This window comes from Canis lupus, chromosome 15 (genome assembly GCF_003254725.2).
Source record: "Canis lupus dingo isolate Sandy chromosome 15, ASM325472v2, whole genome shotgun sequence".
In the NCBI taxonomy this organism is placed as follows: Eukaryota; Metazoa; Chordata; class Mammalia; order Carnivora; family Canidae; genus Canis; species Canis lupus.
This window is the reverse complement of record NC_064257.1, coordinates 25,114,899-25,142,775: the sequence shown is the minus strand read 5'-3', so window position 1 is coordinate 25,142,775 and position 27,877 is coordinate 25,114,899. Positions and strand designations below refer to the sequence as shown.

General features: G+C 37.7%; 1 long non-coding RNA gene across 2 annotated transcripts in view; it reads right to left on the bottom strand.

Annotated features, from left to right (window-relative positions):
- The window catches only part of LOC112654891 (uncharacterized), a 203,410-nt gene that overhangs the window by 114,758 nt on the left and 60,775 nt on the right, over positions 1–27,877 (bottom strand). For both annotated transcript variants that reach the window (XR_007402539.1, XR_007402540.1), the window contains exon 9: positions 1,073–1,215. This is a non-coding gene — a long non-coding RNA (uncharacterized LOC112654891). The remainder of the gene's footprint in view (positions 1–1,072; positions 1,216–27,877) is intronic.

The window sequence follows — 27,877 nt, the reverse complement described above, 5'->3', positions numbered from 1 at the left end:
GTTTATAGAGAGTCATCTGTTTATAAACAGCTGGCCCAACAAGTAAAAAGATTATTTTTATTTACCTTATTTCCAAACCAGGTCTTCTACTAGAAGGATTATAAATTAAGAAGAAAGACAGTCAAAAAAATTGGCTATTGTAAAGTATCTCCTTGTGGTAGAAGTAAATACTTCAATGGTATTTCTGGATTCATTCAAAGCTAAACTGGGAATTTTTTTTTTTTTTTTTTTTTTTTTTTTACAGCTTAAGTCTCTATGTTTAGACATATTTAAAGTTGCCAATATGGAGCCAATTAATTTAAAAAAAAATAACCAAAAAACGCTTAAATAACTTTTCAGTTATCAATTCAAACCTCCCATAAATTTAGTTAATTTTAAAAAGAAGGTATCTTTGCCTTATTTTCAAAATTAATTTTAAAAATCCAATTGAAATAAATTTAGGTATAGATTTAGTCACTCTTGAAAATTAAGCTGAGGTTTCAATCTAAAATATCAAGGAATAACTGATTTAAGCAAATGTTTTTTCTGAAGGCAACTGATTAAAAGGAGATTTATTTTATAGAATGAGAAATTATGACCTGAGTTGATAGAAGAGGAACCTGAATCTACAGGAAAAATGACATAGTTCCAAAGACAAAGCTACCCAACTCTATCAAGCTTACTATTTTTACTATCAAACATTTTTATCTTTAATTTTATTTAAATTTGATTTCATAGGAATAGCGTTAAAGAAAAAATAAATCAAAATATTATTTCATTTTCACACCATTCAATAACTTATCATTCATTTATCCATCCATCAACTTTAACAGGTATTTACTGAGTAACTTCTCTACAATGTGTTCAAGAAATGGCAAGGAGACCTGGCTGGACTAGTGAGCTAAGTAGTCAATCCTAAGACATGAGAGATGTAGTCAAGAGCCCCTTCAAAAGGTCTTGCTGGTGTACAGCAAAGTTCATAATTTCTTACAAATGCAAAACTGACCTATTCAAATGTTTTAAATAAAGAAGTGATACAAACAGACATATTTTAAGTCAATCTACTCTTTTAAAGCTGAACTTTCCGGGGTACCTGGGTGGCTCAGCGGTTGAGCATCTCCCTTTGGCTGATGTCATGATCCCTGGGTCCTGGGATTGAGTCTCGCATCAGGCTCCCTTCAGGGAGCCTTCTTCTCCTTGAAGTCTATGTCTGTGCCTCTCTCTGTGTGTATGTCTCTAGGGAATAAATAAATAAAATCTTTTAAAAATTAAATTAAATTAAATTAAAGTTGAACTTCCTACTCTAATAAAGCTGCTCTACAAGCTCTATCAAAACATTCCTCAAGGGAAGCCCAGGTGGCTCAGCGGTTTAGTGCCGCCTTCAGTCCAGGGCCTGATCCTGGAATCCCAGGATCAAGTCCCATGTCAGGCTCCCTGCATGGAGCCTGCTTCTCCCTCTGCCTGTGTCTCTGCCTCTCTCTCTCTCTCTCTCTCTCTCTCTCTCTCTCTCGAATAAATAAATAAAATTAAAAAAAAAATACCTTGAATTTTCCTTTCTCTGTGCTCACAAATTGTTTTGATTGGAAATCCTGATTTTTAAAGCAATTAACCATTTAGTAATATGAAAGTTTGAGGATTGAAAAAACTTTAGCTTTAAAAATAATTTAGGAAAAAATTTATCTGGAAGCACACTGAAGTCAGAAGATTTTAAGAACAATCCCGTTGCTATGACTAAGTAAGTGGCTGTGAAAATTCATTTTATGTGGCTGCCTCTAAGGGCCTGTTGAACTGTGACTATCTCTCCAAACTAGCTACAAAGCCATGCTCCTTTAGTTATATACTGTCTTCCTCACACTTCTCCCAGGGTCATGGTATTGTCTTCCTTTGCGCTGCTGCTCCTTATCTCTTATTACTGAAATCAGCAAATGTTTCATGTAGCCAAATTCATTAAGGAATTTCTTTGTGCTAAACACTATGAAGGATCATGCAAACAGTACAAAGAAAAAGAAAGTCTCAGGAAGAAACAGAGAAAGGAAAGAAGTCACAATTAAAATATAGTTTGGGCAAAGGAGTAATCAAGAAGAAAATAAATGAGTAAAATAATATTTACTGTGTGGCTACCATTGCCAGTAACTTTATAAGGCAGACATTCGTGTGTTGAACACTAAATATATGTTACAGCTACTAGCAGCTAACATTACCCTATAATTACTAGGCACCAAGCAATGTGTATAGTAACTCATGTAATCTTTCTCACAGCTCTGTAAGTAAAAGAGATGGGTATTGTCATTACCCCATTTTATAAAGGAGGAAACTGAGGGAGTCTGGCTCCAGAAGCTGAACACTTCACCTAGACTCTTTTCAAATGTCTGTAAGACTAAAAATCACTTGCATAACATGTTAAACAGAAATATGAGCATTACATTTTTGGTAGATTCTGAGGTGAGGCCAAGGGCCATGAATTTTTACAAACTTCTAAACCACCATCACTACCACCATATTACCACTACCAAACCATCATGATAACCCAAATTCAATGATTCAGATTCTGATATTAATGGCTCTTTAAATTATTTGAAGAATCCTGTGCTATGATACCCCATATCTTCCATCACTGTGTTAATTAAATTCTATGTGCACGTACTCATCTAGAGATATTGATACATGCATATTCTAATTTAATAGTTCTAATATGGACCCTAAGTGCCTACGTTTCTAACAAACTTAGAGGTGAGGCCAATGTGGCCATTTCAAGAATCACATTTTCAGTAGCTAGGACCTAGTACGATACCAGAAAATTGAGGATAAAATGATACGGAATATAATTCTTCTCCATAAAAAAATGTATAGTCTCCATCAACAAAATGAAAAGGCAACCTACTATATGGGAGAGAATATCTGCAAATCATATATCTGAGAAGGGGCTAACACTTAAAATATATAAAGAATCCATACAACTCAATACTGAAGAAAACGATCTCATTTAAAAATTGAGAAAGGACCAGAATAGACATTTTCCAAAGACATAGATGGCAAACAGACACATGAAAAGATGCTCAACATTACTAATCATCAGGGAAATGTAAATCAAAACCACAATGAGATATTACCTTATCAAATGCCTATTATCAAAAAGACAAGTAATAACAAGTGTTGGCAAGGACATGAGAAGACTAAACCTTTGTGCACTGTTGGTGGAAATATAAATTGGTGTAACTACTATGAAAAACATTAGGCTAGTTAAAAAATTAAAAATAGAATATCTTATGATCTAGCAATTCTACTTCTGGGTACTTTTCTGAAGAAAGTGAAAATATTAACTCAAAAATATATATGCACTCTGATGTTCTAGACAGCATTATTTACAATAGCCAAAATATGGAAATAATTTAAGTGTTCACCAATGAATGAATGGATAAAGACAATATGGTGTATATATACAATGGAATATTATTCAGCCATAAAAAGAATGAAATCTTACCTTTGCACAACATGGATGGACCTTGAGAGGATTATACTAAGTGAAATAGGTCAGACAAAGACAGACAAAAACTATATGATCTTATTTTTATGTAAAATAAATTTAAAAAAAACTAAGCTCATGAATAAAAAAACAGATTGGTGGTTATCAAGAAAGGAGCAGGGCTGGGCAAAATGGCTAAAGGAGGTCAAAAGTTACAAACTTCTAGTTATAAATAAGTCATGGGAATGTAATATACAACATGGTGACTATAGCTAATTATACTGTATTGCATATTTGAAACTCACTGGAAGGATAAAAATATACAAATCAAATCATTGTGTTGGATACCTGAAACTAACAATGTTACATGTCAATTACACTTCGATTTTTTTTTAAATAATTTTATTATCTAGAGAAGCAGATGGAGATATAACCATGTTTTGGGAACATGAAGCATATTGAAAGGGAGGTGAGAGGAAATTTACTAAAAAGAAACCCTTAATCTGAGATTTGAGGGAAACAGTGTTCAGGTGCATGCTCTTCAGGAATTTACTAACATAAGACATGAGACAAATACAAAACTAACTTAAAAAAGTAATGTAAGGCAGTATCTCTATAATAGAAATACTGTAGAGCTTCAAGGAAAAAGAGATTACTTCTGTTTCTCTCTCATAAATATCTACTACATTTACCAATTGTTTTATATCTGTTTACTAAGATGTCTTCCCCAATGGATAGAGTCCCTGGGAAGCAGAAACCATCATAACAATAGTATCATTAAAATCCATCCCATTGGCTCATATATAACACACATTTTATATGTTAAATGATCACTGAAGGCTTCAAGGAGGTAGGTTTGTAATCCATGTGAATATTCCAAATATAAAGGGGCTTAAGCAGCAATATTCCAAATTAGAGAAACAGTGTGAGAGGCCATGTTACTACTATAATTCTATTACTTCTCATTCTGAACACTTGTGGATGTCACAGAATGAGACCAAACTCTTTGTGCTAAGCCTCAATAACACAAGTATAGATCAAAGACAACAGCACCAAACTTTATTTGATGAAAGGCCTTAAAAGACCATGCCTTTTGTTGATTTGAAGGACAATTGTATTGCTGTTCAGATAGTTCAGTAGTCAATCCTTTCTTATTCAAGGCTTCAGATAAAAGTATAAACCCTGGACTGGCATTTTTGTTGCAATTTTTTGAAAGACCATAAAGGAGAAGATGCAACTACCCCATATAAATTGTGATATAATAAATATGTATTGTTTTAAGTGACTAAGTTTCAGGCTAATTTGTTACACAGCAATAGGCAGCTAATACAAACAGTTAAGGTATGTAAAGCATATTCTCTTTCCTCATGAATCTCTCTTCATAAGGACTAAGGTGACTAAGTTTCCGTTACTTAAAAAAAAATGGTGGGGAGGGGGCTACAGGTGAGACACAGAGAAGAGAGGAGTTATTTCTGCCTAAACACATACACACACAAAGTTTTTTAAAAGAAAAGGACACTCGTATTGGAATTTATAAATAGGTAGAATTTTACCAGGCCAAGGAAACATATGCACAGCAAACAGAAGAAAGAAAATAGTCAAAAGCATAAAAGTAGTAAGCTTTTCAACATTTTATTCCTTATTATTCAGGAAATGATATATAACCCCACAGTGGCAAGAATGGGGGAGAAGCACCAGGAGAATACACTGAAAACTTCAGTTTAGAAATAGGATTTTAACAGCTTTGAGACAGGCTAAGGAGATTAAATGTTTTTGTTTTTGTTTTTTAATGACAATGAGAAATTGGGCTAAAGAGTTGGTAATAAGAATGGAAAAAAAAAGAAGAGAGATCAGGAAAAGACATTTCTAAAGTAGAATTAGGAGGATTTGCAGTGGATACATTGAGTTAGTAATGCAGTGGGAAGAATTGATGATGACTAGCAGTCTCCAGTATGGTTCCTGGATATTTGGAACAAAGCCAGCTTTAAAAAGTGGGACACTTTGAGTTTGAAGTACCCATCTAGGTGACAATATCCAGGAAACAGAGAGAGAGATGTTTTTGGTAGTATTGGCATTTCAGAGATTAAGTGAAGGTATTAAGGGGGTGAAATTTTAAAGCGAAAAGAGACAGAGGATGATATGGAAACTTGAGATACACCAGTAACTAAAAATAGATTCAAAATAGTGTGCTGAGGATGCTGAAAATAAGCCAGTATGAGAAGCACGGGTAGCAGCTGTCTGAGGGAGGTCACCAATATAACTTCTGGAGGTGTCAAAAGTATGGCTTTTGAGGAAAGATCATCAGATGCTATAACTGGGGTAGTAGCTTGATCACTGTGAGCAATTTCAACAAAAAGGTAAATTCAGACTTCTGTACAGTGAGGAATGTCTCAGGCACTGAGGTGCGCAGCGGTGAGTGAAGTTTTTTTTTTTTTTTTTAAAGAGGTTCATGATAAATAGAAGGAAAGGGAACTTGCAAACAAATAACTGTAGGGCAAGGGTATCTTTTTTCCTTAATTTAGTTTGTGTAATGAGAGAGTGAGTTAGAGTCTAAATCAGAAGAGAAGGAATCAGCCCAGAGAAATGGTAGGTGTTATAGAAAGGGGCAAAGCCACAGAAGAGATGGGAGTAGATGAAAAGGTCATCTTCTTACATGGACTGATAGAAGTAAAGATTGTTCATGGCATAGTTTGGTGTGGTGGATACTGGGAAAAAATCTGAGCGAGCCCATGTTATTCAACAAGACTGAAAGTTCATCTTTTGACAGTGAAGGTTTAAGAATGGTTTGAAGAAATTAAGAAAAATGGTGACCATTCCTGTCAGAAGCCGGAAAAGAAACTGAACGGGCATAAAATAGCCAAGCAAAAGTGGTTTTAAAATAGATTTTACCAGATTGCTTTACCAGGGTTAGAAGGGAAAGCTTTGCAGACTTCTGGTCCGAAATTAGATAAATCCAAAAGGGCAAATTATTTTAAAATATGAAAATGTCTAAGAATCTTAAGAGCCATGTTTTCTTAGGTCTCAAACACCCTCAATTACAAAGCACCTCATTAATTAAATGACAGCTTTAAGTGATAAAATAAATTTTAATTGTGTCTGGTGAAATTCTTTTGTAATCAGATTCATCCAGGTTATAACAATAAGAAAATGTGTTTGAGGAAATGCATGCATCTCCTTAAAGAGACATGTCTTCTCCTTGACACCCTTTATATTCTCAGCAGATCCTAATACTGAGTAGTAGCTTTCTAAATTTATTTTGATACATAATATCATATCATATCATATCACATCATAATCTTGCGGATCCATAATTTTTCATTCTAATAAGACGATCCTGATGGTAACTAACAATTAATAGAACAGAAAAGAAATGTCATTTCTCCTATTTTAGAATGGCAAACAACTGTTTTTAAAGAAGGCTCATGTCGAACCCTAGTAACTTGAGATTTGTGATCATGTACTTAAAGCATTAAAAGAAAGTTGATTTTTTTTTTTTCACAACACACAGGAAAGGCCTAACTAAGCAATTGTCTAAATGCAATCACAAGGCAAACATTTTACCTGAGTGGGCACAAACCATTTTAAAGTAACTTCCATGCAATAATGAGTATGAAAACACATTATGTTCTAATTACAAATCCATGGCATGTATTCTTTTTTTAAAAAGATTTTATTTATCTACTCGTGAGAGACACAGAGAGAAAGAGACAGAGACACAGGCAGAGGGAAAAGTAGGTTCCATGCAGGGAGCCCGTCGTGGGACTCGATCCTGAGACCTCAGGATAACAACCTGAGCCAAAGGCAGATGCTCAACTGCTGAGCCACCCAGGCGTCCCCATGGCATGTATTCTTAAGATTATTCATAACAGGTTGCTATTGGACAATAATTTTGATATCTCAAATTGAGATATGACAACAAAGACTTAAAAGTAATAAGACCATTTCCATTTCCTTACAGTTTACTGTGATTGAGTCCGCATTTTATTTCAGAGGCTTTCCCCCTGGATTATTCTCTATTAATAAGAAGGTAAGTTCTTCCCAGACAGTTCAGTGCCCTGAAAGATCTTTCTCTCTACACACACACGCACACACACACCTCCACTGGCCCCAGATCCTGTCCCATCTCTCTATCCTATTGTCCAACCCAAACGCTGCCATAATGGCTGATAACTCTGGTATGGTCTTGTGATCTCATACCTACATTCTGCTTCTTGGTCTTACCTCATTTGTACTATCTTCCTCAAATTTCTTTTTCACGTTTTTGCCCCTCAAAACTATTTTTTAGATCTTACTGGATAGCATAGTCTGGGGTTCTCAAGTTCTGTAGATCTGTCCTGCCTACAAAGGATTCAGACCAGGCTCACTTAGACTGTGAGCTCCATGAGAACACAGACAATGGTCACTGTGTAAGAGAAACTCAATTAATAATTAACTAATTAACAAATACATCCTGTCTGGGCCCAGCAACCAGGGTAGTTGCTCATCCAGGGAGGAAATTGAGACAAGTTCCTTTTCTAGACTACCACGCCCCCTGGTACAAAATCGACATTGACATCTATATTTAGAAGACCACACTGCAATTAGGTTAGCATGATTTCTGGCCCACTTAGCTTCCAGTAACTCCCAAACAGATTTAAGGTTTTGATATCTGATGGTGATTAGCAACACAGCTGAATGCCACTTCCAAGAGACAAGAGTATCAAAATCCCTGAAAGAGTAGAGCAGTGGGTTAGTCCTTCTGCTCGTATGACCTGAAAGGTTAACTTTGTGGGATGTAAACACTATCTGCTTTTAGATATTCATGTCCTGATCCACCATTTTAGGACCCAACTGAAACCTTTGAAGCTTCTCCAACAAAAGTTTCCTGGCATTTTTCAAACAATTCAGAATGTTAGTGTCTTCGGTGAACTTTATAAAGAGGGAGAGATGGGGGAGTGGGGGCACCATGTAATTCAGTGCTCAGAAACTGATGAGTGCTGTACTTCAAAGAAACCATATCTCTTCTGACGAGCCTGACAGGAAGCACCAGGATAGTAATCTGGTACCTGGAAATGTGGTTAGTGAAACAGACTTCAACTCGATTTCTTCCCCCAAAGAATGTCGTCTCCATCTGGAGCTTAGAAAAGCAAGCTCTTCGTAGAGAATATCTTTTTAAAGAGCACAACAATCAGGGTAAATGTCATCTTCATTAATCATCCTCTCATATAATATAGTCAACTGTAAAAATTGTATCAAGTCTAATTTCCTGAGGAGATGAGGGGAACCATGGAGTCTAAGCAACTATCAGACCTAAATGTGAACTAAAGCAGAGCCTTTCCTCATGCATCTCAGATGGGATGGCTCCTGCCATCTTCTCTTTTTTTTCTCCATTCTCCTCTCCTTCCACCACACCAAATGGAGGAACAAAAGCAAGGAGAAAATGGACAATCGTCCTTAAATGAAAAGGCCATTTTATTTTATTTTTTTTATCTCTTTTCAATTTTTTTTCTTTGTACATTTATTTTTTATTGGTGTTCGATTTGCCAACATATAAAATAACACCCAGTGCTCATCCCATCAAGTGCCTCCTTCAGTGCCCGTCACCCAGCCACCCCCACCCCCTGCCCAATTCCCCTTCCCCCACCCCTAGTTCGTTTCCCAGAGTTAGGAGTCTCTCATGTTCTGTCTCCCTTTCTGATATTTCCCACTCATTTTTTTCTCCTTTCAGAAAAGGCCATTTTAGAGAGAAAAAAAGCAGTCATATATCATCTATTGTATCAAACAGGACCCACTATTCAGTCTACCAGAACTACTGTAAATTTCAATGTAAAAATAATCTATGACAAATTATAACTTCTATATTATCTTGTGATCTTAACGATAAAGAAGTAGTCTAGAACAACTGCTTGGAACTGGGAACACCTCTTCAAGCCACTGACAGTGTTTTCATGGACAAAAATACAAATTTTTGGGATTCCTGGGTGGCGCAGCGGTTTGGCACCTGCCTTTGGCCCAGGGCGTGATCCTGGAGACCCAGAATCGAGTCCCACCGTCGGGCTCCCGGTGCATGGAGCCTGCTTCTCCCTCTGCCTGTGTCTCTGCCTCTCTCTCTCTCTCTCTCTCTCTCTCTCTGTGACTATCATAAATTTAAAAAAAAAAAATTTTAAATACAAATTTTATTTAAGCTAATTCAGAGTCATCTTTAAATAGCATCAGGACAGTTACCCATACATTACTAGCTTTTAAGTTCAATGACCAGTTACCAATTGTTTACATAATGTAAAATCAATAGAAATATTAGCATGGAACAGAAAAATAGGTTGAAAAAAATGGACAAAACAAAGGTGCCAGGAAGACCAAACATCTCTCTCTCTCTCTCTCTCTCTCTCTCTCTCACACACACACACACACACACACTCAAGAGCAACACCTACAACAAAAATGATTATAGTGCACTCAATAAAAATCTGTGACAGGGACACCTGGGTGGCTCAGTGGTTGAGCACCTGCCTTTGGCTCAGATTGTGATCCCAGGGTCCTGGAATTGAGTCCCGCATCAGGCTTCCCGCAGAGAGACTGCTTCTCCCTGTACCTGTGTCTCTGCCTCTCTGTGTCTCTCATGAATAAATAAATAAAATCTTTAAAAAAAATCTGTGACAGACTCAATAAAATGAGTATGTACCTAAAGTATATGAGTATATACATACATTTGCAACTTTTTCCTGTAAAAGATCAGATAGTAAATATTTGTGAGTCATAAGCTCTCTTAAACTAGTTAACTCTGCACCGTAATGTGAAAGCAGCCATATGCAGGCACCCAAAATTGTATGGCAAGGTTCTAAAAATCTTTATTCAAAAAATAGGCAGCAAGAACATTCGGTCTGGGGACCATAGTTTGCCTATCCTTGATTTATACCCATGCATGAAATTGTCAGGAAAGTAGTACACACTTGGTAAAATCTGAATGAATAAATCAGTACTGTAAGAACTCCTGAACACATACATACATGTATTTCAACAAGGAGGGATGGTGTCATTTGTTATAACTAAATAATAGAATCTGACTTTTACAACTGGAAGTAACTTTAGGAATATCTAAATATCAACCCATTAATTTTAGTTGAAACTGAAGCCAAGAGCATTCAAATGGCAGGTATCATGTTACACTTATCTTTTTAAGTAAGAGCGCATATCAAAAAATCCTAAATAATCATTTTTAAATGCCAAACTGAGACTTCCCTAGATGGAGTGATATGGAACAAGAGAGACATCATTGTCATGGCATTTTTGTTTGTGATAAAGGCAAGCAACAATTTAGTGTCTCTGTTATGTTTTTTAATGACTCTACCATATTTGCCATAAACTATATTACTTAGGGAAATGACTTATTTAACAAAAATAAACTGAGCTTCAGTCAATTATCATCACGACAAAAATTGTCAGACACAGTAGAAAGACAAAGAGGCTCGATTTTATCTGAGTAAGATAGAATCTACTAATGTTTATCACCCATTTTCCCACTTCATGACTGATTTGTTTGGTTATCAAACATATAAGTCATTTTATCTACCATATGTTTGTTCTGTTTCTCTAAAGGGGGTGCTGCATATAAAATAGAGGGATTATACAGATACAGATAACCTATATCTATAGCAATAAAAAGTGTTTGTATTTCTATTTAATGACTATCAAGGAAAGGAACCTCAGTTACAGATGAAATATTGGGAGAATTTTAAGGATAAATGCACATGAAAACAATGCTATTCTATCATTGCATTAGTATTGTATGGTATTTTAGGAAGACTAGAGGAAGATCTAAGGACTGGTTACTAGGGGTGGAACAAAGCCCAGTCTGGTCTTGTTAACAACAGACCGATGGATATCAGATGTTAACCCTTCTCCTAAATAACTATTGATATTTCCGTTCCTTCTTTAAAACATTTCATGTTAGAATGTTCATAGGTCGTGGAAAGACAAGGAGGCCAATCAATTAAGTAAAAGGAGGTAAACATACTAACAAAGAAACAAATATGACAAAGTCAAGGTTAAGAATATGAATAAATTTAAATAAATCTGCTTCTCTAAAAAAAAAAAAAAAATCTGCTTCTCTGAAAGAGAAGTAACCCTAAAGATAAAACATCACAATTTGGTAGAAAAAGTTGTTTTTTACCAGTCAAGGTAAACAGCCTTGAACCAATCACTCATTCCTCCTGTTCTTCAGTTTTCTAGTTCCTGAAATGCAGGTTTGGACTAGATGTTCTGTAGGTTTCCTGAAGGTCCATCTTTTTTTATTGTGTGTGCTTAAACACTTTGCATTTTCTAAATAATTACCCAACCAAATTAAACCTTATCTGAACTCCATGGTCATATGAGATCGTGGAACGAAGAGACGTGAGGCCATTAAGCATTTCACATTTTTCTTTCATGAGAAAATGACTTTTAACCAGGATAAAATTCGATAAGAATTTTAAATCACAAACTAAAGGACAACTCAACATAACATTTTAAAAGCTATGAATGAATTAATCATGTTTGGAGAACTTCCTAAAGCCAATGGGTAATGCTTCTTTTTGCAAGGTAACACATTCTTCTGATTAAAGCACCAGACAACGAGGACTGCATGATAATAGAATGCAATTCTGTTAGTCCATTCAGGTATTACATTGTCATCGTAGATTAGAATGCTAAATTTGGGACAGAATAGCTCTGAAAATTTTTAATTGAGTAAGATAGTGATGTTTTTTCTCTGCAAAGAGTTACTGCCTATGTACTCTTGGATTGACCAGACAATTAGTACAGACTTCTAATACTTGCCAAAATCAATAAAATACAAAACTATTAACTAATCTGCCTACCTCTTATAAACTACTATTTCTAAGGGGACTTTCCCAATTGCATTTAATCAAGGGAAGAGTTTTTTTTTTATCAATTTTTGTTTGTTTTCTCGTTCAGCAAATGTATGTTGAACATAAACTAGGTGCCAAATCTGTATGGTTTTCTGATATCTGCTACAATATCCAGAAAACTACTTGGGGAAAAATGGTTTGTTTCTATTAAAACCATGTATTTAGTCACATGATAGGGTTTTTCTTTTCTTCTGATCACTGGTTTTCTTCTCTTACCATTGAGCTATGCTTTTGCTTAACGAGGACTTTAATTTACGAGTATCCTTAAGACATAGTTGGAAAACTATACCTCCATAAAGTGGTGAAACAAAATGCCTCATAGTTCCAAGGACCCTCAGTCCTCAGAAATGTGATCCCATGATTCCCTGTTTCTGGCCTTCAAGGGTCTCATTTTCCTAATCCAAAATCCTTGGATCTCAAAGCTCAAATCCATAGGTGCTTGCCTCAAGACTTCATAGGCAAGAGTTCCACAGAGGATACGATGTGATGGCAGAGGTGCAGACACCATAAAAACAGAGATGGTGGTAATAAAAGCCAATGTTAAGTGCCTCTCCTTCAGGCACTATGATGGTCTCTTTACATACAATATTTCAGGTCATCTGACAACCAGCCCGTGGAGAAGGTATGATTACCCCATTTTGCAAATGGAAAAGCTGAGGTTCACAGTGAGCTCAGAACTAGGTTTAATACAATTCAGTATGACCCTGAGTCCTCTGCCCCCAATATTCCATAAAATTAAATAGACCAGGAGCAGTGGAGTGGAGGGAAGCAACTAAAGAAAGTCACAGATGTACATATGACTCCCTCAACCTACATCCGGTGAGGGCAGGAACCTAGTTGCTTTTGCTGTTCACAGCACCTCACTGGGGATATTGTAGCCACTTCCTAGACATGGTTAAATAAATGATAGTTTATAGGCACATTCTTTTTTCGACCTTTACATGGTGGTGACTTTTATATTTATGATAGACAAAAATCAACAACTAAAATGAATAGAAAGGTTTATATCTGTATTCGGGTCATACATTTATCACAATAAGCAATGTTGAACATTACAAAAGTAGATATAAGAAACTCTGAGCTTGAATAATTTTAAATGACTACTAATTGGCCTCTGCTTTGAAATTGTCAGAGAAGGATCATGTATAAATATGCAAAGCAGCAAAAAAGAACAAAGACTTATTGCTAATTATCTCAGAAGATTCTTGGTTAATATCACCAAAATCATGCACAGTTGGATTTATCATTTACATGATCTTTCTCCTTTAGAGAGGAATACATTTATTAGAAAAAGGATGCTTATGATTCTCATTCTCTTCAAAACTGAACATTCCCTCACTTTGCTATAATGGGGCAAAGACTACATAGACCACAAGTTTTGGGTTCTATGTATGATCTCATCACCAAGAGCAAAGGGGCTGAGAAAAGGTCAACAACAAGCAGAAATAAGTAAAAGAAAGAAAATGACTTCTCTACCCAAATATTCAGTTGAGCAGAAGGGTGGAGAATCAGAATATTCGGAGCCTCTGAAATAACAGGTACACAGTTTAGTTCTTTGGCATTCTTCTTTCTTCCTTCCTTGCCTTCATCACAGGAACTTTGTTATGGATGCCGTGCAATATATCAAAAAACAAAACAACAACAACAACAAAAAGCATGGAGTTTGGAGGTAGTCAGTGCTCAATTCAGGCTTTATGACTTAATACAATTTGACCTGAGGAGAGTAATTTCTCCAAAATGCAATTTCCCCATCTCTAGATTAGAGCTAGTACCATAAGTCACAGGTTGTTGGGGCGGGGGTTAAATAATGATTTAAACGTCAAGAATTGGCATAAGATGACCACTCCTAAATTGACGGAAGCTACTGCTATTTTTGTTATTAGCAGTAATACTGGTGGTGGTAATAATAGTTAATAGTAGCATGAGCAGCACACTACTTAGCTAGTAACATTAGAATACACTCTCCCTTTATTATGTAAAAAGAGACTTCAGTGGGGGCTAATCTAACCGTGTTCTGGCTCTTTCTCATTCCTATATGTGAAAATTATGGTGTCAGAGCCTTGAGTTCATTCTTCTTAGACAAAAACCAAATTCCCTCAGTCTAGCTTAAAACTAGTGACTTAATCACATAGTCCGAGATCACTTCTAGTTACTCTATCCCAGGCGATATGTTGCTCAAACCAGTTCTACTGATAACAAATGGGCTGCTGCATGTTCAGACCCAAGTAGGGCCACACTCCCCAGTGATTCACCTTTCAACTGATAGAATGATAGTGACTACGAGCAAAATTTCAAATTCCATTTTAATTCATACCTTTTCTTAGGCCATGCCTTCTCTTTAAAGCTGCAGAAAATTGTGGCAAAAATAAAATAAATAAAATTAAACATTGATGAACACTATTAAATCTACCCAGATTTAATTTTCTACTTTAATAACAAGTGGTCTTAAAACTTGTAAACCAGGGGCACCTGGGTGACTCAGTTGGTTAAGCATCTGCCATTGGCCTGGGTCATGATCCCAGCATCTTGGGATCAGGACCCCTTATCAGGCTCCCTGCTCCGTGGGGAGTCCTCGGCCCTTCCTTTTGCTTGTGTGTGCTCTCTGTCAAATAAATAAAATCTTTTAAAAAATTGTAAAATAATATATATACTGTATAATGGAATGGTGTACAAGGAAAAGTTTGATTAGAATTCCACCCTCAAATTCCGAAAGTGATAGAAAAAAAAAATGGCCAATACACATTACTGCAGAGGGCAATTTTAAACAGTTGGACAGCACATAAGGTAATTTAAGGTTCATTCCTAACAAGACTGAGAAGCTTGTAAACTCTTATCAGTCCACTGCCTTTGCAAAACTGTGATAGGCAGCACTTCCCACTGAATTAGAAACAGTCTGACCTGATGAATCCACAGCCTCCCACTTTTTTCTTTATAATTGCTTCTTTCTTTCTGAATTAAACAATCAGATCGAAGGATCTCAAAGAGGCTTCCCCACCCTACTTTCCAATGTGTGCAGTCCTTACTTTGAATTTGTGTCCTTTGATGCTATGGACAATACACTCCTGGTCAGAAACGGCCAAAATGACAGCCCAGCTTTGTGATTCTTTGGAGAGCAATGTTTGCTTTCTGTGAAAGGTGAATGGGTCCATCTTACAAACTCCCCTAGTCCTCCTTTAGGATGCATTGTTTGGTTATAGGCATTATTTTTTTCTCTAGATGCTTGAACCTTTGAAATGAGTGGTTCTCAAACCAGGACCCCAGAACTCCTTGGATCAAAACCAGGGGATATTGCAGAATCTAGAGTTATTTCTGATTATCAAAGTAGAGGGTGCTCCTGGTATCTAGTGGGTAGAACCCAGGGATGCTGCTCAACATCCTACAATGCACAGGACAGCCTCCTACAACAAAGAATTACCTGACCATAAAGGTCATTAGTGTCACTACTGAGAAATCATGCAAAAAGGAAGCAAGGGATACCTTAAGCTATTTTCAATAACATTTAGAAGCTTACAAAATGTGTGCTTATCTAATATCACAATGCACAAACTAACCAGAACTTTCTGTTTTCAGCTGAATTCTTAATAAATTGGTATGGTGTCACTTTGTACTTCATGTTCATGAGAAATTCTGATGGACAATTGTCTTATATTTAGTGAGATATATGCTATTATTAATAAATGCAATTGAGCTAGCAATTATTTTTTCAAAAATATAAGCAGTGGAGGAATGGAGAAATGAAGGCAACACTCACTGCTGATAAGCTGATAATCAGTGACACAGGTTTTGGTTACCATAAAAGAATAATCTTACATGAAAGATAAATATTTTCTGAAAAAAAAATTTCCAAATTTCTTCTTTTCCTATCTCAAATTTGATGATAGTTTCACAAAGTAGCTTATACCTGTAGTTTTAATTATTCATCTTCCTGCTCAATTTTTACTGAATGTATGGGTCTTTTTATGAGACTTTGAAACTTGAAAGCATTTTCTCAATTCTGAGTAGGAAAACCATTTTCTTGACCCAACCATTCCGCTCTCTTACATTTCTCTCTCCCTTTCACTAAACTTTTCAAGTGCAAAGCCTTTTCACTTTCTTTTGATTAGCTCTTTCCTCCATCCTTCTGTGGTTTGATTTTGTTATTTCAGATCCAAAAGAACCACTATGACCTAGGTCAACAACAATCTTTCTCTGACCGTTCATGAGGTGTCTTCCATCTCCATTTGCCTTGATACATAAGGCTAGAGAAGAGCAGTGGGAATGGTAAGGACAGTTGGTGATCCATTTTTAATACTCACACGTGTCAAGCAGCATTATGCTATTTCCAAGTTACAATCTGTGTGTTACCCTTTCTTCCCCAGAGCCTATGTTCATCTTACTCCTGCTGAGACTTTGCTACCTTCCTTTACTTTGTGTGAATCATATTTTTGTAAAATCCTGAAATACATTTTCCTTTTGTCATCCTATTCTCTGGACTATATAAGTATCTTAGAAGAGCAGAGTGGCTACCTCAGCCTCAAAAGAGAATGAAATTCAAGAGGTTTCGTGTCTAGAATGCCTGCAATTTCCTTAGCTTCAGAATCAACACAAAAGCAGCCTTTTGAATAAATGACAAAATCACACGGTCACTATCAATGTGGTCATTCCTGAAATTTAAAGACCATGGGTTATAAATCTTCATTAAATCATTTGAGAAATTGGCTGAATGCAATGCTCCAGGACTTAGCTTCGTGCTAGTAAAATAAACATCTCTTTCTGATGCTGCTACAGGAAACCTGTAGGTAAGGAAATGATTGCTAATTCAATGTGACATGTTTTGCCAGAGATATGCACAGATACAGAAATATATACAATATAACAGAAGCATAAAGGGACAGTGATCAATCCCACAGAAGAGGAGAAGGTTGATTTCCATTTCTAACCACATAACTGATATCTCAGTAGTAAAATGCCTGATGGGGTACAACTTGATCTCCAGAGTGCTTTTGCCCAGTTGTCAGAGGAAATAAATTTAGTTTGGAGAGAATTTTATTCTTTAGGCATTAATTCTCTTTGTAGTGTACTCCTCTAGAAGGTTCATAGAGAGGATCCAATTTTCCAGCTGTTTATTTTATCTTTGTCTCAACATGTGTCTTAGGAAATCTTCAGATAGAAGGAAGACACCAAAGCCATAGCTAAGGCAAATTTTCACTAAGAAAATAAGACTACATGGGAACAGCCCAGCTTAAACTTTGCTTTTATTTTATAAATACATTCAAAAGTCACTTGATCTTCCTTTGAAACTTTCTAGCTAATCCTTTTGCAAAGTCCCTCTGGAGCTTAAGCAAATGGTTAGCACTAATTGTTTTCCACCTTAGGGAAAACGTTTATTGTGGAAGAATTAACTAGATCACCAAAGTAGCCACTTCCTTTCTTATCTTGGACTCCTACCATCTCTAATCCCCACAAGGTCCTGACCCTGAAGCCCATACACACTGGATATTTTCAATATCCGTCCCCAAAATATCCTCTGAAAAGCAGTTTAGTCAATTCAGAAATATATTTGTTACATGTATTTGAATAATAACCACATGTGTATACACTACACATATACACAAATACAAAATTAAGTTAAATTCAAACAATATAATAGCTTATAAGGAAATTAAGAGAATAATTTATCCTAGCCACACTCTCATTTTATAGATAAAGCAACTAATGTCCAGAAATTTTTAAGTCCAGAAACTTGAAATAACTATTCAAAATCATATAAACTAGTTAATAGCAGAACCAGCTTGAACTGATATTAAGAACCCCTCAATACAAATCAAAACCACAATGAGATACCACCTCACCCCAGTGAGAATGGGGAAAATTAACAGGGCAGGAAACCACAAATGTTGGAGAGGATGCGGAGAAAAGGGAACCCTCTTACACTGTTGGTGGGAATGTGAACTGGTGCAGACACTCTGGAAAACTGTGTGGAGGTTCCTCAAAGAGTTTAAAAATAGACCTGCCCTACGACCCAGCAATTGCACTGCTGGGGATTTACCCCAAAGATGCAGATGCAATGAAACTCCGGGACACCTGCACCCCGATGTTTATAGCAGCAATGTCCACAATAGCCAAACTGTGGAAGGAGCCTCGGTGTCCGTCGAAAGATGAGTGGATAAAGAAGATGTGGTCTATGTATACAATGGAATATTCCTCAGCCATTAGAAACGACAAATACCCACCATTTGCTTCGATATAGATGGAACTGGAGGGTATTATGCTGAGGGATGTAAGTCAGTCAGAGAAGGACAAACATTATATGTCTCATTCATCTGGGGAATATAAAAAATAGTGAAAGGGAATAAAAGAGAAAGGAGAGAAAATGAGTGGGAAATATCAGAGAGGGAGACAGACCATGAGAGACTCCTAACTCTGGGAAATGAACAAGCAGTGGTGGAAAGGGAGGTGGGCGGGGAGTTGGGGTGACTTGGGTGACGGGCTCGGAGGGGGGCACTTGATGGGATAAGGGTGATATGCTATATGTTGGCAAGTCGAACTCCAATAAAAATTTTTTTAAAAAAAGAACTCCTTACTTCTGCTCCGGTGGCTTATACACATTAGATATTTCACTATCAACTTGTGGGGTAGGCAGAGTGGTTTTCATTATCATCCTTTTGATTATAGATTATAATAGATAGAATGATTATAATAAAACAAAAAAGATATTTTGAGATATTTTGAGATATTTATCAGAACAAAAAAAGAAACTTACACAGGTTTAGGACTTTGAGATTATAGATTATAATAGATAGAATGATTATAATAAAACAAAAAAGATTATATTTTGAGATATTTTGAGATATTTATCAGAACAAAAAAGAAACTTACACAAGTTTAGGACTTTGAGAGATCTGTAATGTAGATAAAATTAAATGACACAATGCTTGTAAATGATGGTGCTCAGGTTAGAATAAATCATCAATGTCATTGTTGTTGTTGCTATTGTTTTGGTGGTCTTTAACACTCAAATGTTGTAACTACTATAAAGATAGGTGCCAAAGAATTATTTATGATCCAATCATTCATTCAGATTCTTAGACACCAAGGATTTTTTTTTTAAGACAGAGAGAGAAAGAGAGAATAAGCAGGGGCGCCCAACCAACATGGGTCTTGATCCCAGGACCCTGAGACCGTGGACTGAGCTGAGATCAAGAGTTGGTTGCTAGGGATCCCTGGGTGGCGCAGCGGTTTGGTGCCTGCCTTTGGCCCAGGGCGCGATCCTGGAGACCCGGGATCGAATCCCACGTCAGGCTCCCGGTGCATGGAGCCTGCTTCTCCCTCTGCCTGTGTCTCTGCCTCTCTCTCTCTCTCTCTCTCTCTCTCTCTCCTCTGTGACTATCATAAATAAATAAAAATTAAAAAAAAAAAAAGAAAAAAAAGAGTTGGTTGCTGATCTGACTGAGCCACCAGATGCCCCTAGACTAGTATAGTCTTGTTTCCAGTTTTAAGACTAGACAAACCAGGGCAGTGAATCTGTAGCATAAAAATAATCATTTGTAAAGAGGAGTAAGGGCACCTATTTGTGTATGCAAAATGATTTATTCATGTAAGAGAATATTAAAATCTCTACTTGCATTTTCAACTAAAGGAATGAGAAAAATCAATATTTTCTGGTACTTAACTATCAATATGATTTTACACTGCTGTCTCATTCAGTCTATGTCCAAATATATAATTCAGATAATTATGTCATGCAAGATTGCTATACCAAAGAATGAAAGGAAGCTTCACTCTGCAGAGTTTGCCATAGTGGTCTCACTCATTTATTTGCTTTCAACATAGAGTGTCTTTCAGTGAACAAGTAACCAAAGAGGAGATTTATGTACAATGGTATACAGTTTTAAGTAAACTAATTCTTATTAAATTGGTAAATAAATACAGAATATTTTTGTAAAAAATCATGAGTTAACGATATGGGAACAGGATAAAATTGAATGATAGGAAAATTGCAAGACTAATTGTTTTTCTATTCTCTGACGTATGCTTCTCATCAGCCATATTGAAAGATAAGCCATGATAATCTAATCATACTTGACAATAAGTTGTCCAAGATCTTGAAATTATCTAGAAAGCTTTTGAAATATGAATTTTTATAATAATTACAATAAATATTTGTATAGAGAGTAACTTTAATAATACGTGAAATAGTAACTTGTTTCCAAATAACTTCATGCTACAGAGAAAGCATACCGGAGGGGAAAAAAATTGGAAATATCTGCTTTTATGTGCAGTTACTGCTAAAATTTATACATATCAACATTGAAAAAGAAAAGTATATATCTGTAGACTTTTATCCAAAGGAAGGGTTTTGATAGTTACATTTGTTTGACATCCAGCATTTGTTTACAAGAATAAATTATTGACTCCCAGAGGAGATGAGAAGAAGATGAATTTCATCTACAAGTTTTTGCATATTGGTGAATTCAGTTTAAAAGTTAATATCATGTTATACTAACTGCAGCAGTGAAATATTTTTCCCATGTATTTTTTGCAGCATTGTTGAAATATAATTGGTGTATAACATAATATAAGCTTAAGGTGTAATCTGTGATGATTTGATACACAGATACATTGTTAAATGATTACTATCATAAGGTTAGTTAACACCTCTATCATCTCACATAATTACTACTGTGTGTTATGTGTGTATGATGAGAACATTTAAAATCTACCCTCTTGGGGGGAGGAGCAAGATGGCGGAGGAGTAGGGTCTCCAAATCACCTGTCTCCACCAAACTACCTAGAAAACCTTCAAATTATCCTGAAAATCTATGAATTCGGCCTGAGATTCAAAGAGAGACCAGCTGGAATGCTACAGTGAGAAGAGTTCGCGCATCTATCAAGGTAGGAAGACGGGGAAAAAGAAATAAAGGAACAAAGGCCTCCAAGGGGGAGGGGCCCGCGAGGAGCCGGGCTGAGGCCGGGGCGAGTGTCCCCAGGACAGGAGAGCCCCGTCCCGGAGACGCAGGAGCTGCACCGACCTTCCCGGGGGAAAGGGGCCCGCGGGGAGTTGGAGCAGGACCCAGGAGGGCGGGGATGCCCTCGGGTTCCCCGGGACAGTAACAGCAACTGCGCCCCGGGAGAGTGCGCCGAGCTCCCCAAGGGCTGCAGCGCGCACGGCGGGACCCGGCGGGACCCGGAGCAGCTCGGAGGGCTCGGGCGGCGGCTCCGCGGAGGGGGCTGCGCGGCCCCGGGAGCAGCTCGGAGGGGCTCGGGCAGAAGAAGAGGCTCCGTGCGGTGGGGGCTGCGCGGTTCCAGGAGCAGCTCGGAGGGGCTCGGGCGGCAGCTCCGCGGAGGGGGTTGCGCGGCCCCGGGAGCGCGAATCCACCAGCGCAGGCTCCGGAGCACAGGGCGCCGGGACACAGCCCAGGATCCCGCCTCCCCCGGGACAGGCAGAGGCCGGGAGGGCCCAGGACAGCGAGGACGCTCCTGCCCCAGCTGAGCACATCAGCGGCCCCGCCCCGGAGCCTCCAGGCCCTGCAGACGGAGTTCCTGCCGGAGCTGAATCCAGGTTTCCAGAGCTGCCCCGCCACTGGGGCTGTTCCTCCTGCGGCCTCACGGGGTAAACAACCCCACCGAGCCCTGCACCAGGCAGGGGCACAGCAGCTCCCCCAACTGCTAACACCTGAAAATCAGCACAACAGGCCCCTCCCCCAGAAGACCAGCTAGACGGACAACTTCCAGGAGAAGCCAAGGGACTTAAAGAACACAGAATCAGAAGATACTCCCCGGTGGTTCTTTTTTTGTTTGTTTGTTTTTGTTTTTGTTTTTGTTTTTGTTTTGTTTTGCTTTTTGATTTGTTTCCTTCCCCCACCCCCTTTTTTTCTCCTTTCTTTTTCTTTCTCTTTTTCTTCTTTTTTTTTTTTTTTTTTTTTTTTTTTTTTTTTTTTTTCGTTTTTTTTTCTTTTTCTTCCCTTTTTTTTTCTCTTTCTCTTTTCTTTCCTTCTTTCTCTCCTCTCTTTTTCTCTTTTTCCCAATACAACTTGCTTTTGGCCACTCTGCACTGAGCAAAATGACTAGAAGGAAAACCTCACCTCAAAAGAAAGAATCAGAAACAGTCCTCTCTCCACAGAGTTACAAAATCTGGATTACAATTCAATGTCAGAAAGCCAATTCAGAAGCACTGTTATACAGCTACTGGTGGCTCTAGAAAAAAGTATAAAGGACTCAAGAGACTTCATGACTGCAGAATTTAGAGCTAATCAGGCAGAAATTAAAAACCAATTGAATGAGATGCAATCCAAACTAGAAGTCCTAACGACGAGGGTTAACGAGGTGGAAGAACGAGTGAGTGACCTAGAAGACAAGTTGACAGCAAAGAGGGAAACTGAGGAAAAAAGAGACAAACAATTAAAAGACCATGAAGATAGATTAAGGGAAATAAACGACAGCCTGAGGAAGAAAAACCTACGTTTAATTGGGGTTCCCGAGGGCGCCGAAAGGGACAGAGGGCCAGAATATGTATTTGAACAAATTCTAGCTGAAAACTTTCCTAATCTGGGAAGGGAAACAGGCATTCAGATCCAGGAAATAGAGAGATCCCCCCCTAAAATCAATAAAAACCGTTCAACACCTCGACATTTAATTGTGAAGCTTGCAAATTCCAAAGATAAGGAGAAGATCCTTAAAGCAGCAAGAGACAAGAAATCCCTGACTTTTATGGGGAGGAGTATTAGGGTAACAGCAGACCTCTCCACAGAGACCTGGCAGGCCAGAAAGGGCTGGCAGGATATATTCAGGGTCCTAAATGAAAAGAACATGCAACCAAGAATACTTTATCCAGCAAGGCTCTCATTCAAAATGGAAGGAGAGATAAAGAGCTTCCAAGACAGGCAGCAACTAAAAGAATATGTGACCTCCAAACCAGCTCTGCAAGAAATTTTAAGGGGGCCTCTTAAATTCCCCTTTAAGAAGAAGTTCAGTGGAACAGTCCACAAAAACAAAGACTGAATAGATATCATGATGACACTAAACTCATATCTCTCAATAGTAACTCTGAATGTGAACGGGCTTAATGACCCCATCAAAAGGCGCAGGGTTTCAGACTGGATAAAAAAGCAGGACCCATCTATTTGCTGTCTACAAGAGACTCATTTTAGACAGAAGGACACCTACAGCCTGAAAATAAAAGGTTGGAGAACCATCTACCATTCGAATGGTCCTCAAAAGAAAGCAGGGGTAGCCATCCTTATATCAGATAAACTAAAATTTACCCCAAAGACTGTAGTGAGAGATGAAGAGGGACACTATATCATACTTAAAGGATCTATTCAACAAGAGGACTTAACAATCCTCAATATATATGCTCCGAATGTGGGAGCTGCCAAATATATAAATCAATTATTAACCAAAGTGAAGAAATACTTAGATAATAATACACTTATACTTGGTGACTTCAATCTAGCTCTTTCTATACTTGATAGGTCTTCTAAGCAAAACATCTCCAAAGAAACGAGAGCTTTAAATGATACACTGGACCAGATGGATTTCACAGATATCTACAGAACTTTACATCCAAACTCAACTGAATACACATTCTTCTCAAGCGCACATGGAACTTTCTCCAGAATAGACCACATATTGGGTCACAAATCGGGTCTGAACCGATACCAAAAGATTGGGATTGTCCCCTGCATATTCTCGGACCATAATGCCTTGAAATTAGAACTAAATCACAACAAGAAGTTTGGAAGGACCTCAAACACGTGGAGGTTAAGGACCATCCTGCTAAAAGATAAAAGGGTCAACCAGGAAATTAAGGAAGAATTAAAAAGATTCATGGAAACTAATGAGAATGAAGATACAACCGTTCAAAATCTTTGGGATGCAGCAAAAGCAGTCCTAAGGGGGAAATACATCGCAATACAAGCATCCATTCAAAAACTGGAAAGAACTCAAATACAAAAGCTAACCTTACACATAAAGGAGCTAGAGAAAAAACAGCAAATAGATCCTACACCCAAGAGAAGAAGGGAGCTAATAAAGATTCGAGCAGAACTCAACGAAATCGAGACCAGAAGAACTGTGGAACAGATCAACAGAACCAGGAGTTGGTTCTTTGAAAGAATTAATAAGATAGATAAACCATTAGCCAGCCTTATTAAAAGAAGAGAGAGAAGACTCAAATTAATAAAATCATGAATGAGAAAGGAGAGATCACTACCAACACCAAGGAAATACAAACGATTTTAAAAACATATTATGAACAGCTATACGCCAATAAATTAGGCAATCTAGAAGAAATGGACGCATTCCTGGAAAGCCACAAACTACCAAAACTGGAACAGGAAGAAATAGAAAACCTGAACAGGCCAATAACCAGGGAGGAAATTGAAGCAGTCATCAAAAACCTCCCAAGACACAAGAGTCCAGGGCCAGATGGCTTCCCAGGAGAATTTTATCAAACGTTTAAAGAAGAAATCATACCTATTCTCCTAAAGCTGTTTGGAAAGATAGAAAGAGATGGAGTACTTCCAAATTCGTTCTATGAAGCCAGCATCACCTTAATTCCAAGCCAGACAAAGACCCCGCCAAAAAGGAGAATTACAGACCAATATCCCTGATGAACATGGATGCAAAAATTCTCAACAAGATACTGGCCAATAGGATCCAACAGTACATTAAGAAAATTATTCACCATGACCAAGTAGGATTTATCCCTGGGACACAAGGCTGGTTCAACACCCGTAAAACAATCAATGTGATTCATCATATCAGCAAGAGAAAAACCAAGAACCATATGATCCTCTCATTGGATGCAGAGAAAGCATTTGACAAAATACAGCATCCATTCCTGATCAAAACTCTTCAGAGTGTAGGGATAGAGGGAACATTCCTCGACATCTTAAAAGCCATCTATGAAAAGCCCACAGCAAATATCATTCTCAATGGGGAAGCACTGGGAGCCTTTCCCCTAAGATCAGGAACAAGACAGGGATGTCCACTCTCACCACTGCTATTCAACATAGTACTGGAAGTCCTAGCCTCAGCAATCAGACAACAAAAAGACATTAAAGGCATTCAAATTGGCAAAGAAGAAGTCAAACTCTCCCTCTTCGCCGATGACATGATACTCTACATAGAAAACCCAAAAGTCTCCACCCCAAGATTGCTAGAACTCATACAGCAATTCGGTAGCGTGGCAGGATACAAAATCAATGCCCAGAAGTCAGTGGCATTTCTATACACTAACAATGAGACTGAAGAAAGAGAAATTAAGGAGTCAATCCCATTTACAATTGCACCCAAAAGCATAAGATACCTAGGAATAAACCTCACCAAAGATGTAAAGGATCTATACCCTCAAAACTATAGAACACTTCTGAAAGAAATTGAGGAAGACACAAAGAGATGGAAAAATATTCCATGCTCATGGATTGGCAGAATTAATATTGTGAAAATGTCAATGTTACCCAGGGCAATATACACGTTTAATGCAATCCCTATCAAAATACCATGGACTTTCTTCAGAGAGTTAGAACAAATTATTTTAAGATTTGTGTGGAATCAGAAAAGACCCCGAATAGCCAGGGGAATTTAAAAAAGAAAACCATATCTGGGGGCATCACAATGCCAGATTTCAGGTTGTACTACAAAGCTGTGGTCATCAAGACAGTGTGGTACTGGCACAAAAACAGACGCATAGATCAGTGGAACAGAATAGAGAATCCAGAAGTGGACCCTGAACTTTATGGGCAACTAATATTCGATAAAGGAGGAAAGACTATCCATTGGAAGAAAGACAGTCTCTTCAATAAATGGTGCTGGGAAAATTGGACATCCACATGCAGAAGAATGAAACTAGACCACTCTCTTTCACCATACACAAAGATAAACTCAAAATGGATGAAAGATCTAAATGTGAGACAAGATTCCATCAAAATCCTAGAGAAGAACACAGGCAACACCCTTTTTGAACTCGGCCATAGTAACTTCTTGCAAGATACATCCACGAAGGCAAAAGAAACAAAAGCAAAAATGAACTATTGGGACTTCATCAAGATAAGAAGCTTTTGCACAGCAAAGGATACAGTCAACAAAACTCAAAGACAACCTACAGAATGGGAGAAGATATTTGCAAATGACATATCAGATAAAGGGCTAGTTTCCAAGATCTATAAAGAACTTTTTAAACTCAACACCAAAGAAACAAACAATCCAATCATGAAATGGGCAAAAGACATGAACAGAAATCTCACAGAAGAAGACATAGACATGGCCAACACGCACATGAGAAAATGCTCTGCATCACTTGCCATCAGGGAAATACAAATCAAAACCACAATGAGATACCACCTCACACCAGTGAGAATGGGGAAAATTAACAAGGCAGGAAACAACAAATGTTGGAGAGGATGTGGAGAAAAGGGAACCCTCCTACACTGTTGGTGGGAATGTGAACTGGTGCAGCCACTGTGGAAAACTGTGTGGAGGTTCCTCAAACAGTTAAAAATATACCTGCCCTACGACCCAGCAATTGCACTGTTGGGGATTTACCCCAAAGATACAAATGCAATGAAACGCTGGGACACCTGCACCCCGATGTTTCTAGCAGCAATGGCCACGATAGCCAAACTGTGGAAGGAGCCTCGGTGTCCAACGAAAGATGAATGGATAAAGAAGATGTGGTTTATGTATACAATGGAATATTACTCAGCTATTAGAAATGACAAATACCCACCATTTGCTTCAACGTGGATGGAACTGGAGGGTATTATGCTGAGTGAAGTAAGTCAGTCAGAGAAGGACAAACATTATATGTTCTCATTCATTTGGGGAATATAAATAATAGTGAAAGGGAAAATAAGGGAAGGGAGAAGAAATGTGTGGGAAATATCAGAAAGGGAGACAGAACATAAAGACTGCTAACTCTGGGAAACGAACTAGGGGTGGTAGAAGGGGAGGAGGGCGGGGGGTGGGAGTGAATGGGTGACGGGCACTGGGTGTTATTCTGTATGTTAGTAAATTGAACACCAATAAAAAAAATAAAAAAAAAAAAAAAAAAAAAAAAAAAAAAAAAAAAAAAAATAAAATCTACCCTCTTAGTATTGTCAGCTAACCATGCTGAACATTAGATCCCCAGAACTTACTTTAACTGGAAGTTTATACCCTATATTTCTTCCACTATGAAAATTCAAACTAAAAATCAAAATAAACTGAAATCTGAACCTGTTAAGTCACTTTATCAGATGTAATTTCAACCAAGAGTTTTAGAGGCACCTTGGTGGTTCATTTGGTTAAATGCCTGCCTTTGGCTCAGGTCATGATCCCAGGGTCCTGGGATGGAGCTGCAATGGGCTCCTTGCTCAGCAGGGAGCCTGCTGCTCCCACTGCTTGTACGTCTCTCTTTCTCTCTCCCTCTGTCAAATAAATAAAAATATTAAAAAAATAAAAATAAGTCAATATTTTAAAAAATAATAAAGCATATTCAAATGCAGTGCATTCTCAGAAATGTTATTAATAATTGTTTCATTGGTGGAAGTTTGTTCTACTAATAAAAGTAAATAAAATTATTTTAAGG